The sequence below is a fragment of the Adiantum capillus-veneris genome, chromosome 17 (genome assembly GCF_014529385.1).
Source record: "Adiantum capillus-veneris isolate H3 chromosome 17, ASM1452938v2, whole genome shotgun sequence".
Classification (NCBI taxonomy): Eukaryota; Viridiplantae; Streptophyta; class Polypodiopsida; order Polypodiales; family Pteridaceae; genus Adiantum; species Adiantum capillus-veneris.
This window is the reverse complement of record NC_140947.1, coordinates 65,988,992-66,001,868: the sequence shown is the minus strand read 5'-3', so window position 1 is coordinate 66,001,868 and position 12,877 is coordinate 65,988,992.

Genomic DNA, 12,877 nt, shown 5'->3' with positions numbered 1-12,877 from the left:
GAGTGGCAAGAAGCTTAAATGCTTACGCACTGACAATGGTGGCGAGTATGTTTCAAAGGCCTTTCAGGACTTTTGTGAGTCAAAAGGTATAAAACGTGAACTTACTGCTCCTTACAATCCTCTCAAAATGGTGTTGCTAGGAGGATGAATAGGACCATACAAGAGCAGGTCAGAAGTATGTTGTCTATTGCACAACTGCCAAATGGGTTTTGGGCTGAAGCTGTATCAACAATTGTTTATCTTATAAATAGATCTCCTAGCAAGGTTTTGCAGAAGGATTTAGTGGCAGAGATGGTATGGTCAGGCAAGGTGCCCTCATACAAGCATCTCAGAGTCTTTGGCTGTGAGGCATATACTCACGTTGCAAAGGAATTTAGGAACAAACTTGAGCCAAAGAGTAGAAAGTGCATCTTTCTAGGCTATGGTAATTCTGGTGAAATGGGGTACAGACTTTGGGATCCCGAATCTAGAAAGGTTATCCGCAGCAATGATGTTCACTTTAATGAAGCCAAATATCATTCCAAACCAGAGAGGGTTGAGGAGATTAGAAGAGTTGTCTTCCAAGAAGATGGACCTGCACGTGCAAGACAAAATGTCAGGGCTCAAGAGGAGCAAGGACAGGATAGAGTGGAACCACAGGTTGTGGCTGAGCCTGAGCCACCTATTGTGCGTAGATCTGGATGTATCACGTGACCTCCTGATAGGTTTGTTCCATCTATGAACTATATCATGTTGACTGATTGCAATAAGCCTTCATGATACAAGGAAGCAGTGCAAATGAAGGACTCTGGGAATTGGCAATTGGCCATGCAGTCAGAGATGACAGCTCTGCATAAAAACCAGACATGGAAGCTAGTTAAATTACCACAGGGCAAAAAGGCTCTACCTTGTAAATGGGTTTACAGGTATAAGATCACCACTCATGATAGTCAGCCAAAGTACAAAGCAAGGCTTGGTACCAAGGGCTTTAAGCAAGAACAAGGCATTGACTTTGATGAAGTCTTCTCTCCGGTGGTCAAGATGACTACATTGAGATGCTTTCTTGCATTGGTTGCCATATTAGATTTGGTGTTGCACCAAATGGATGTCAAGACAGCGTTCTTGCATGGTGATTTAGATGTGGAAATTTACATGCAGCAGCCAGAAGGGTTTGTTGAGAAAGGCAAGGAAGATTGGGTATGCCAGTAGTTAAAGAGTCTTTATGGCTTAAAACAATCACCGAGGGCAAACGTAGTGAGTTCGATCACTGTCTATATACAAAGAAGGCTAAGGATAGTAGTTGGCTGATCCTTATTTTGTATGTGGATGACATGTTGATTGTTGGCAAGCACTTGGAAGAAATTTCAGCTTTGAAGTCAAAGATGGCAAAATCGTTTGACATGAAAGACATGGCTGAGGCAAGTCATACAATTGGTATGCGCATTGAGAGAGACAGATCAAAGAATTTGATTTGGTTATCTCAAAAAGAGTATATTGACAAGGTTTTGCAACGTTTCAATATGGAGAAGGGAAAGGCATTGAGTGTTCCATTGCCACCATATGTGAAACTTATCAAACAAGATTGTCCTGTGTCTGAGGAAGAACAGGCTGAAATGGATAAGATTCCATATGCGTCTGCAGTGGGTAGTTTGATGTATGCAATGATAGCTACTCTCCCAGACATTGCATTTGCAGTGGGAGTAGTAAGTCGATACATGTCAAACCTAGGCAAGAAACATTGGGAGGCAGTGAAAGGAATATTGAGATACCTGAAAGCTACAAAGAGTATGCGCATATGCTATGGGAGTCAGGAGCTAAGTGTAAAGGGTTTTACAAACTCAGATTATGCAGGTGACTTAGACAACCGAAGGTCTACGTCGGGGTATGTCTTTACATTGGCTGGTGGAGCAATATCATGGCGTTCTAGATTACAAGATTGTGTTACTCAATCTACTACAGAGGCTGAATATGTTGCAACATCAGAGGTATGCAAAGAATCAATTTGTCTTAATCGACTAGTAACAGATTTGGGAATCAAAGAAGAGATGCCTGTGTTCTATTGTGATAGTCAGAGAGCTATACAATTGGCTCGCAATCCAGTTTATCACTCAAAGACAAAGCATGTGGATGTGAAGTATCATTTCATCAAGGAAATGCTCGAGGATAAGCAAATTCAGCTTGTCAAAGTTCACACCACAGAAAATCATGCTTATCTACTTACAAAAGGACTTCCCTCAGAGAGCTTTGCCCATTTTCGCAAGCAGTTAGGTGTAGGGTAGTACATCACTTCTCTACATCTCTTGTATATTAGCTTGTATAGTAGCTTCTCTCACACTAAGTACCACATTGGACTTTAAGTGGGAGGTTGTTGGGGTATAAAGCCCAATGTGGTCGCCCAGGTAAGTGGGCGGGCCGCCAAGTATGTACACATATTTTTTTGTAAAAACCTAATAAGAACTCACTATGCTCTACACATTACAGTAGAGCGAGTTCACCATATTGTCGTGCTCTTCTTCTTGCACTCTCTCTCGCGTCGCACTTTCGCTCGTACTCCTTCAAGGAGGAATATGATTCGGGCCTTCACTCAAGAGGCTCCTTACTTGTGGATCAGAAATGACTTCTAAGTTAGATGTACAAACATGTAAACCAAAGTCAGTGAAGTTTTTATAGAATTTTTGAAATAGATGACAAGAGCAGATAGGTATCTCATTATTATGGAGAAATTCATTAGAATAAAAAAGATTCTTAATAGGCGGCGAGTATTTCCATCCAATCATCACATCCTTTAGTAATAAATTCGATCCAAAAATATGTCCAAAACATTCTGATAAAATAGCTTGGGGAGTAAAGAAATCCAAAATCTTGCTTGCAAACAAGCAATGTGAGATAATCTTTTTACACGCTTCTTCCTTTGGCGGTAGCTAAAGTCTTCCACAAGCACTCCTTCGATCCTGCATATTACATATCCAAAAGGTTTTTGATTGGTAGGTTTCTTCCCCGACCTCTCACATAACTTCTACCTCTCCCACTTCCAAACACAGATTCACTTGAGGAGGGAGTTAAGAAAGAGGTGTAAGATACTGCCGGAGAGACAAGAGTATTAGGACGTTTGGAAACTTGAGATTCATCCTCTTCAATATTCGGTTTGATTTGCCCAACCATACTTTTGATACCTTTAAAGCCGCCATAAGTGGTTAGCAGAGTACCACACCCATCCGATCCAAGCTCTTCAAGAGTGTCACACATAATTGATCTATATTGAATAAAGGAAATTTGAGCTAAGACCAGATCCTTAGCTTGTCCACCAAGCCAAGAGAAAAAGAGGGAAAGGTGAAATTATTCTACTTTATCAGGAAAGATACTAGGCAGATTGTTGAGGGCGTACCAAATAGCATGGTCAAACCAAATTATGCTTGACTCGCATGTAGCTTTGGGGTCTAAGAATATGCAAGCACACTTAAGGTAAGGCCTGAACACATTCCACACTGTCTCGGTGTAGTAATCAGCATTACTTTTACTAAAGGTCATCATCCCTTTAGTTCTTGCATATAAACCTGTATTCGAACTACATTTTTTATCATCAAGGAAACTCATATTGAACGGAGCTTTAATCAAATCCCCTTTGTCCAAGAGCTCGATCCCTTTCAGAACTTTCATTTTGCATTCCTTAATAGTTGCAGGGGCCAAGTTGTCAAGGAAGACCCAGGTTTCATGGATATGGGTGCTAGAAATCCTTTATTTGGGAACATCCACAGCCTATGGTCTACCCCCAAGGATTCTACGTCAATTTGCCGTGAAGGTAAAAAAGGAAAGGCCCTAGAAACTTTCGGTACCTTGTCCACGGTGAACAAAGGTCTTTCTAAAATTCTTTTAACGCTTCTAAGGCAGCTGCATCTCTACAAAAGAGGTTAGTCAGTGGAGGGACTATAGGCGTAGAGGGAGCTATAACAAAGATAGGACTAAGCCCACAAAATTTTCTAAGAAGATTGGAAAGTTCATAGCCTTTGGAAGAGAAAGATGTTAAGTCAATATGTGAAAGTCCAAGCAGATTAGAAGTAAATTCCATCAAAAGGTTGATACCATCATATTTATTTCTTACAAGGAGAGCTAGTACTTTAACCCATTGGTCAAATGAAATAAGCGGACAAGAGACAGACTAGACTCCTTCGAAGCATCGTAAATTAGGGCAGAGGCTTCTCTATCTTGTATACATTTTAGTACAAGTAGAGAGGCAAGGGAAAGGGGTTCCACAGGAAGAGCAAGCCCTTGGGAAAGGGAAACAATCTGCAAAATTATCAGTAGTTAGAATTCCATAGTATTGGAAGAGGAGTGTAGACCTAAAGATCTAACACAAAGAGTTACATCTTTTTGAATTTTACAGCCCTATGTAGATAAGGCCTAATCCTAAGTGAGATATGAGGGAAGGTCTTTTCAATTTCTTTAGCGAGTCATAACTTCTCCGAAATCAGAGCTCTTTTTTCTGGGTCAGAGCAGACTTTAATTCTTGCAGTGAGCTTTCCCACAACCAGGTTAACAGAAGTAATAGATTATGTAAATGATAGTATTTAAGGAAAAGTTAGAGACATGAATATATAGTGGAATGGTAGTGCTAGCAACCTTACACCAGTAAGGTTAAAAAACCACTGAGACTGTGTGATAGCACCGTGGCCTATTAGAGTATAAAAATTATACTATAATAGGCGAAAGTTTCTAGAGTCGTTGTCTGAGAGAGATCAACAGCCAAGTCATCTCTCTTTTGCGTTTATTGTGTGTGTAGCAGTTTTAAATCTATATATATACGCAAACGAACACTAACTATTCACAGACCAACAATTCTAGAAAAGTACAATGGATTTGTACAATAATCTCTTTGCTGTTAAAATAAATTATGTACAAGGTAATGAAGATAACAGAATATAGCTGAGGAATCCTCAAACCCAAAGTCTGGGAAATTTTGCTTCACAATAAGAGATCCACCATTTGTTAAGAACAGAACGTTGTAATCAAGGAAGGTAGCCCTCACCTGCACCCATAGCCACAAGAAAACAATTCGTTAGCACGTGGTTGTACGCAGGTGATGCTGGGCATCCCAGTTGTTATCCATGTCATCATAAAAAAAACATAGTTCTTAACTTGTAATTTGTGTTTTTTTAGATTAAAAAGTTTCTTTTTAGAAAAAACAAAGTTTCATGGATTTTCTGCCAATCTGAAATGGAAAGTGATCATCCTCATAGAGCAGCCATACATCTGATTCTTCTGTTTTTTATACAAAGCTTTCCTTAACCAATCCTTAAGTTTTAAGGAGTTAAGTAAAATATCCAAAAAAATTTCCAAAACTTCGTTCCTAATCAGATAGGAGTGACCTTAAAATCTATTGATTTATATACAAGCAATCTTAAGCCAGACCTAATATTACCACTTCTTTTGTAAATACAAATTTTTAGACCTGATCCTATATTTAGAACCAGATTCATAACCAAGCTAGGATCACACCCCAAAAAAAACAACTCCGGATTTACCTCTTTACATTCCTGAGATACTCCTATCTTAGACAAATTCATAACTTTATTCAACAAATACCCTTGCTATTACGTTATGTCAAACATATTGCTGCCATATGTTAGCTAATCAAATGTATACCATAGTACACTGGACGAATCAGTCATAAAAGAGTCAGCTCAGACATCGTCCGAAAAATGTCTCAAAAGTCTCCAGTTAGGCTCACATAAATGGAAAATTTATGATAACCTCATCGAATCAAGCACCCCCCCTTTTTTTTATTTTTTTTTAAAAACAACCTACAAGCAGCTTATTGTTTTATACACAACAAACTGTTTAGAAAAAAGACCAGTTAATATCCATTTGAGAAAAAAACCAGCAGTCAATGGCCAGGACTTATTATTGAATATTCAAGGTTCCAAATGGCTAGTAAAAATCAGTGTGTATGCTGACTAGGTGAACAGCAATAGAAAAATTTCATTAATAATCTCCGTTAGTGAAGTAAAAAAATCCAGATACCTTTGAAAATCGGCTATCATCCACTTTCCTGTATATGTTGCCATTCATTTACTTACAAAATATCCGAAACTATGTCAATACACCAGCAATATTCAGTAAAATCCGAAATTTAGTAGTTTCAACTTCTGTTCTAACAAATTTAGTCCAAGATCAGTACCATTATCTGGAGTACACTTTGTTTTTTAACTTACCAAGGTACCCGAACTTTCATGCTCACTTTTTTTTGTCTATTTTTAAGTTTAACTTAATTTACAAAATTCTAGCATTCAATCCGAGCCATGATGTATACCCTACGACAGTGTTAACCTCCTTTTGGGAAGACACATAGAAATCCCAATTTCCATTTAGACATCATGCCCTAGTAATTAGTGCAGTCATCATGAGCATACCATCACAACCTGGCAGTAATCCCAGCTAAACAACGGTTTTCCGAACTCAGCCATTATTTGCCACTCACTTTATAAGCGAATCCCAACTTCCCTTTTGTTCTTTAAGTAAACCATGGTGAAATTCCCAATGCTTCATAGCAATCTGAGAAAACATATCATAAACAAGAACGAAAAATCTATACAGTGCTTGGTTTTTTTTTTTAAATAGTTTTTTAGAAAGTTTCAAAATTTCCATTTAGCAGAAAAACACACTACAACCAGATCATCTGTCTATACAACAGTTCAAAGAGCAGAACAGATTTAAGTTAACCTGTAGATTAGGAGCCGAGGGAACCTCCACGATCGTTTTTCCATATATTTTTCGGCATGATGCAACCACAGCTTCAGCAGATACTCTCTCACACAGTAATGAACTCACACACGCAGAGAGGTGAAACGGAAAAAATGCTGCTAAGTGACTATGAGTACTCACCTTTATTTATACAAGTTGATGCCATCTGTAGAAGACGCGACCCACAGTCGTACTAACCCCTCCTATAGAGGTCACATTATGCGAGCAAATCCTTAGGGATTACTCCAAGCAAGAGATACGGCAGAATCAGGCACCATACGCGCTTATTCTGCTTACCCTAATCGGTTGCAGATACCCCCCTCACAGTACAAGCAGTAGCGTGCAGCAGGAGGCACGCTCACTCAATGCAAGGAGTAAAAGCCACGCACACACTATTTCACAATTTACCCTAATAAAAGGTAAAGATAACATTAAGTTACATGCAAGGAAATGTATTGCTTGCCACCTTATGGCCCCCAAAAAAAACTAAGCATTCCCATAGTCTACACCCACTTGGACTTATTGCAACCGGCCTCGAATCTATTATCATATAATTCCCCAAAATTTATAATAAGCTCTTGGCATACTAAAAGGTGAGAGATTTACCACCCTTTGGATAGTTTTATTTTATTTTCCATTTTGGTCTCAGAGTCGTATAGTGTGTTTTAAAAAAGAAAGCGATATTTTTCCAAAAAAACCGAGTCCAGAGTCAATTTTTCAGAGCCACTCCAGCTACATTGCATACTTGGTGAAACAAACCTTGCTACAGAGCATTTTCTGAACAATGAAAAGACAGTATAAAGTTAAATGCACGAACAGCTCATATTGTGCACCACATACCTAATTTGTAATGGATAACAAACTATTCCATAGTCGATACTTGGTCCGTAAATTAGTTAATAATTTTATTGTATTAAGCCTCGGATGATCATACATAGCAGTTTTACACCTACTTCCCAACCCTATAGTAAGCTTTATGTCATTCAGCTATCACCAGGGTAAAAAATCCACCTATCATAAAGGTGAGAGTATAACCAGTTTTGGGTAAAAATTCTCTCTGGTCTAGGAGTAAAAAACTAGTGGGTCTATATAAGATGCGAGATATATTTACAAAAGACAAAGTCCAGAGTACCCTTTCCGAAGTTTAGCATCTTCAGCTAATCTGCTTACCATGCGTATTTAATAAATTATGGCATACAATCAAGAACAGGTTTTTTCCATAGCAACTGCACATCTTTATCTGTCCAGTACATCTACTAGGAGAGCAACCTTACTCCGTTATGAACTTCATTTATTTCCGCAATTAGGAACCTCGGTTTCTCAAACCAAGTGGTGGACCTATCAGGATCGAGTGACTCGAGTGACTCTTTGGGATCGAGAGCATTTCAAAATAAATATCCGATTAGCGATGGTTGTTGAGGTACTAGGCCTAGGGCCACAGTATTATTACATAGAATATTCAATAAAGCCAGGTTTTCAGATCGGTTATACCTGCTAGCCCAGTTTCTACCTTCTCATAAGATTTTCTTGTATCGTAGTTATGGTCATCAATTAAGAGGATATTTTAACATTACTCCCCGCACTCGGCAGTATGGAGTAGTCTTGGCGACTCATATCCTACCTTTGGCCGATCGTCAAAACACATGCTTCTACTGTTGACAGCTATTTCTGTGATCATGTAATGGGCGGTATAATAGAGATGTAGATGAAGAGCTCCTGAAATAATCATCAGCTAAGCTTTTTTGTTCAGTGAAACATTTTGTGTGTGTGTGTGTGTGTGTGTGTGTGTGTGTGTGTGTGTGTGTGTGTGTGTGTGTGTGTGTGTGTGTGTGTGTGTGTGTGTGTGTGTGTGTGTGTGTGTGTGTGCGCACGCCCGCACGCGTGCGAGAGAGAGAGAGAGAGAGAGAGAGAGAGGAATTGTAGAATGATTGAAAGTTACATAAGACAGTAAATTCAGCATATGACACATACTTTGAGAGAGAGAGAGAGAGAGAGAGAGAGAGAGAGGTTCATCCTACTATTGAAATAAAGATACAACTAATTGAAAGAAGCATTACAATGGATTTCATCAATATAGATTTCAATTGAAGGAAAAGTTACACCCAATAGAATTCATACAAGTTACATTGGCACGATTTGAACTAAGCCACTTAACTCTCTACAAACAGTCTGTTTTTCCCTTCGTTGCATTATTTTGCATCCACTGTTAGAAGCAGCTAACGGCTACACCAATCATGCACCAAGTTGTGGATATGTTATGGATGTACACAATATTTACTTTTCATTGTATAGGGCTTGGGCTCATTTAGGAGTTCCAAAGTTGTATGAGTCTAGGCTAGAGAGCTCACTTTATCCCATAGTTGAAGGGTTTGAGGCCCAAAACTATAAAAGAGCCCTATGCTTAATGAGAGGTCATTCTTGAGTGGTCCTTTTGAGAACTCTCTCCCTAGAGGAGGTCTTGATGGCCTAGCCTTTGAGCTTAATGCCCATGCTTAGAAGGCTAGTGCTAATCACATGTAATTAGTATAATCTTCTCTTAATTAATTTAGTCTTCATTATGTTGTCAATCATGTTTATCTACTTTCCTTCATTGTTTTGAAGTGTTGATCTTCTCTAATCTAACTCTTACTTATGCTAAGCTTCTCCGATTAGTGGAGTCCTTATCTAACTCTTTCGATTAAGCGGAGTGGGTGTACTCGTGATTGAGGAATTAGAGTTGTCCTCTAATGGTGTGCTTGCGTGTGTGTAGGTTTAAGAATCCATGAGCTTAATTTGATTATGTGTGACTTGATTTGGACACCATGATGGGCATGGTTGGGGTGGCCGACTTGAATGCGATCTTGTGTGCTTAATCGTCAATGCATGTAATTAGAGTTGTGCTTGAGAGATTCCAAGATTAGTGTGTTTCACTTCGTTGCATGATGTGTGTAGATGATTGCTTGAAATTGATGCTTGATGTGCGATTAGCATTAGTTGTTTGGGATGATTTCTATTTGCATTGGAGGATGCACGCTCTTGAATCCTCTCAATCTTTGCATCCGATGACGCTCTCGCACATTATTTGTGTGATGCCTCCAAGCCCTAGCCGGGTCATGCTCTCTCTCTCTCCGGATTGATAGATTTGTGGGAGATTGCCTATGCTATGGCGAGCCTCCAACATTGGCGCCACTGCCGGAGAGAGAGAGCATGACCCGGCTAGGGCTTGGAGGCATCACACAAATAATGTGCGAGAGCGTCATCGGATGCAAAGATTGAGAGGATTCAAGAGCGTGCATCCTCCAATGCAAATAGAAATCATCCCAAACAACTAATGCTAATCGCACATCAAGCATCAATTTCAAGCAATCATCTACACACATCATGCAACGAAGTGAAACACACTAATCTTGGAATCTCTCAAGCACAACTCTAATTACATGCATTGACGATTAAGCACACAAGATCGCATTCAAGTCGGCCACCCCAACCATGCCCATCATGGTGTCCAAATCAAGTCACACATAATCAAATTAAGCTCAAGGCTTCTTAAACCTACACACACGCAAGCACACCATTAGAGGACAACTCTAATCCCTCAATCACGAGTACACCCACTCCGCTTAATCGAAAGAGTTAGATAAGGACTTCACTAATCGGAGAAGCTTAGCATAAGTAAGAGTTAGATTAGAGAAGATCAACACTTCAAAACAATGAAGGAAAGTAGATAAACATGATTGACAACATAATGAAGACTAGATTAATTAAGATAAGATTACACTAATTACATGTGATTAGCACTAGCCTTCTAAGCATGGGCATTAAACTCAAAGGCTATGCCATCAAGACCTCCTCTAGGGAGAGAGTTCTCAAAAGGACCACTCAAGAATGACCTCTCATTAAGCATAGGGCTCTTTTATAGGTTGGGCCTCAAACCCTTCAACTATGGGATAAAGTGAGCTCTCTAGCCTAGACTCATACAACTTTGGAACTCCTAAATGATCCCAAGCCCTATACAATGAAAAGTAAATATTGTGTACATCCATAACATATCCACAACTTGGTGCATAATTGGTGTAGCCGTTAGCTGCTTCTAACATTCCCCCCTTCCTAATTTGGCGCACGTCCTCGTGTGCCGTTGAAGCAAGACACGGTGACATGGTAGAAAGCAAGTCCAAGGAAGAAATGTTGAGCTTCAAAACATAAGAACAAGTAATGAGCATCAAAGGCCACCAATAATGAATAAAACATGAAGCATAAATGATCAATCATGCAAAGTGATTTTTTTTGCTTTTAAAAGATGGGTTAATCATAGTAAAAAACTAGACAACATAAAGCAAAAAAATACTCACACTATTGTGAAGATTAAACCACTTGAAATTTCAATTTTATGCATGAAACACAAGTAATCAATTATGACCCTAGGCTAATGCAAGTTCATAAACCTACTAGCCTAAAAACTATGTGAACAATCTTAATAAATCATTCAAGTCTATCATGTCTATGGGCTATAAAAAAACTCATAATCTATTAGTACATTGTCAAAGCTTTTTGAAGCTCATGGAAGTTTTGATTTAGTCATTCATTGTAAAATTAAAGCACAATCACAAGGCTACCACCCCAAGGCAAGTCTAGGTGTGACTCTCAGCTCCTTGAACCCTCAAGAAGGTGTTCCAAAAGCCTACTAGCTTACCAAGGCGATGGCTAACCCCTATCAGCCCAGGGCATCGGTTTAGGGCCTTGACCAAGCAAGCCAAGGTGATTCCCCTCGCCTACCAAGTGCCAATAAGGCGCTAGGCCTCACATATACACAACATAACATAGAATTTTTATTTTCATGTGCCTTAGTAGCATTTTTGCTACTTTTTTGGACACTTCTTTGCTTCATGGTTCATTTTTTAGCACATTTTTATGCTTCCTTTATGAGATGTTTATGGCAATTGTACTAAAAAAGATTAAAGCCTAATCACAGCCCTAGGTCATGAAAAAAATGAGTGGAATATTACGACTATCACTAAGAATCTAGGACTTGCAAGAAATGAACCTACATTAACCTAAGGTCAAGGCTAATTACCTATGATTTACACACATAAAACCTAATTTTTTGATGAGTTTAATTTTCACAAAGCAAAGTGTCGAAACTTTAAATTGCCTAGTCTTTCTAACATGAAAAAACCATAGATTAGAAGCAACATTTCACTTAAACCAAGCAAGAGAATGGAGAGATGAACAAAGAGCCAAATCATGGAAGGATTACACCTATTCATGCTCTTTGAGCATCCGTGAGCAAGCATCCTTTGTGTAGAGAAGCCTCTTGATCTTTTTATTTGCAAAAAGAAGCCTTTTGAAGCTAAGTATAAACACAAGCTACAAAAGACAATTATTGAAATCCAAATGCACACAAAACATTAATAAAAAGATAAAGCTAGGGTCTTGCATACCCGAATTTGCCAAAGGGAAAAAACCCAAGGGAAAAAAAATGCCTTTGGTTATGCATATGATGCTCTAATGTAGCAAATTTATGCATACATAACAACCATGAGAGAGATAAAATGCTTCCACATAAGCAAAGTTTGCAATTTTTTCCATCTCTCATGCATGTTTCAAAAGTGGATTTATTTCTAGCTCAAAGAAATATGGAATTTTACAACAAGCCAAGAGCTGAAAGTAATGCAAATTTTGATGAAATGAAGTGGCTCTCGATAGCCAAATTTTACAATTAAAAGCTTTTCAAAAAGTTGGCTAACAACTAGCTCACATGAAACTTTTTAGTGCAATCTATGAGCTAGAAATGACTGCAACTTGATGAAATGAAAATAAATGGCTCTTACTAGCCAAAGTATGTACTTGAAAGCTCAAAAGTTGGCTAAACACTAGCTCAAATGAAAAAATTTGAATTTTTAGACCAAGCTATGAGCTAACATTACAACTTTAATCCAAACATGGAATGGCTCTAATTAGCCAAATTTTGCAAAGTTTGCAATGATAACCCCTTCTTGGATCAATGAAATCACACTCCTGCCACATCCCTTCAAAACAACTAAAAACATTAGTGCTTTTAAGCATTTGAGCATCCAATACAAGCACTAAAAGCATGCACAATTAATGCCAAGCCCAAATTTTACTATCCCATGGTCATTCAAAGAAGTTTGATTTTAGTGCTATGCAAGGATTTTACATTAAA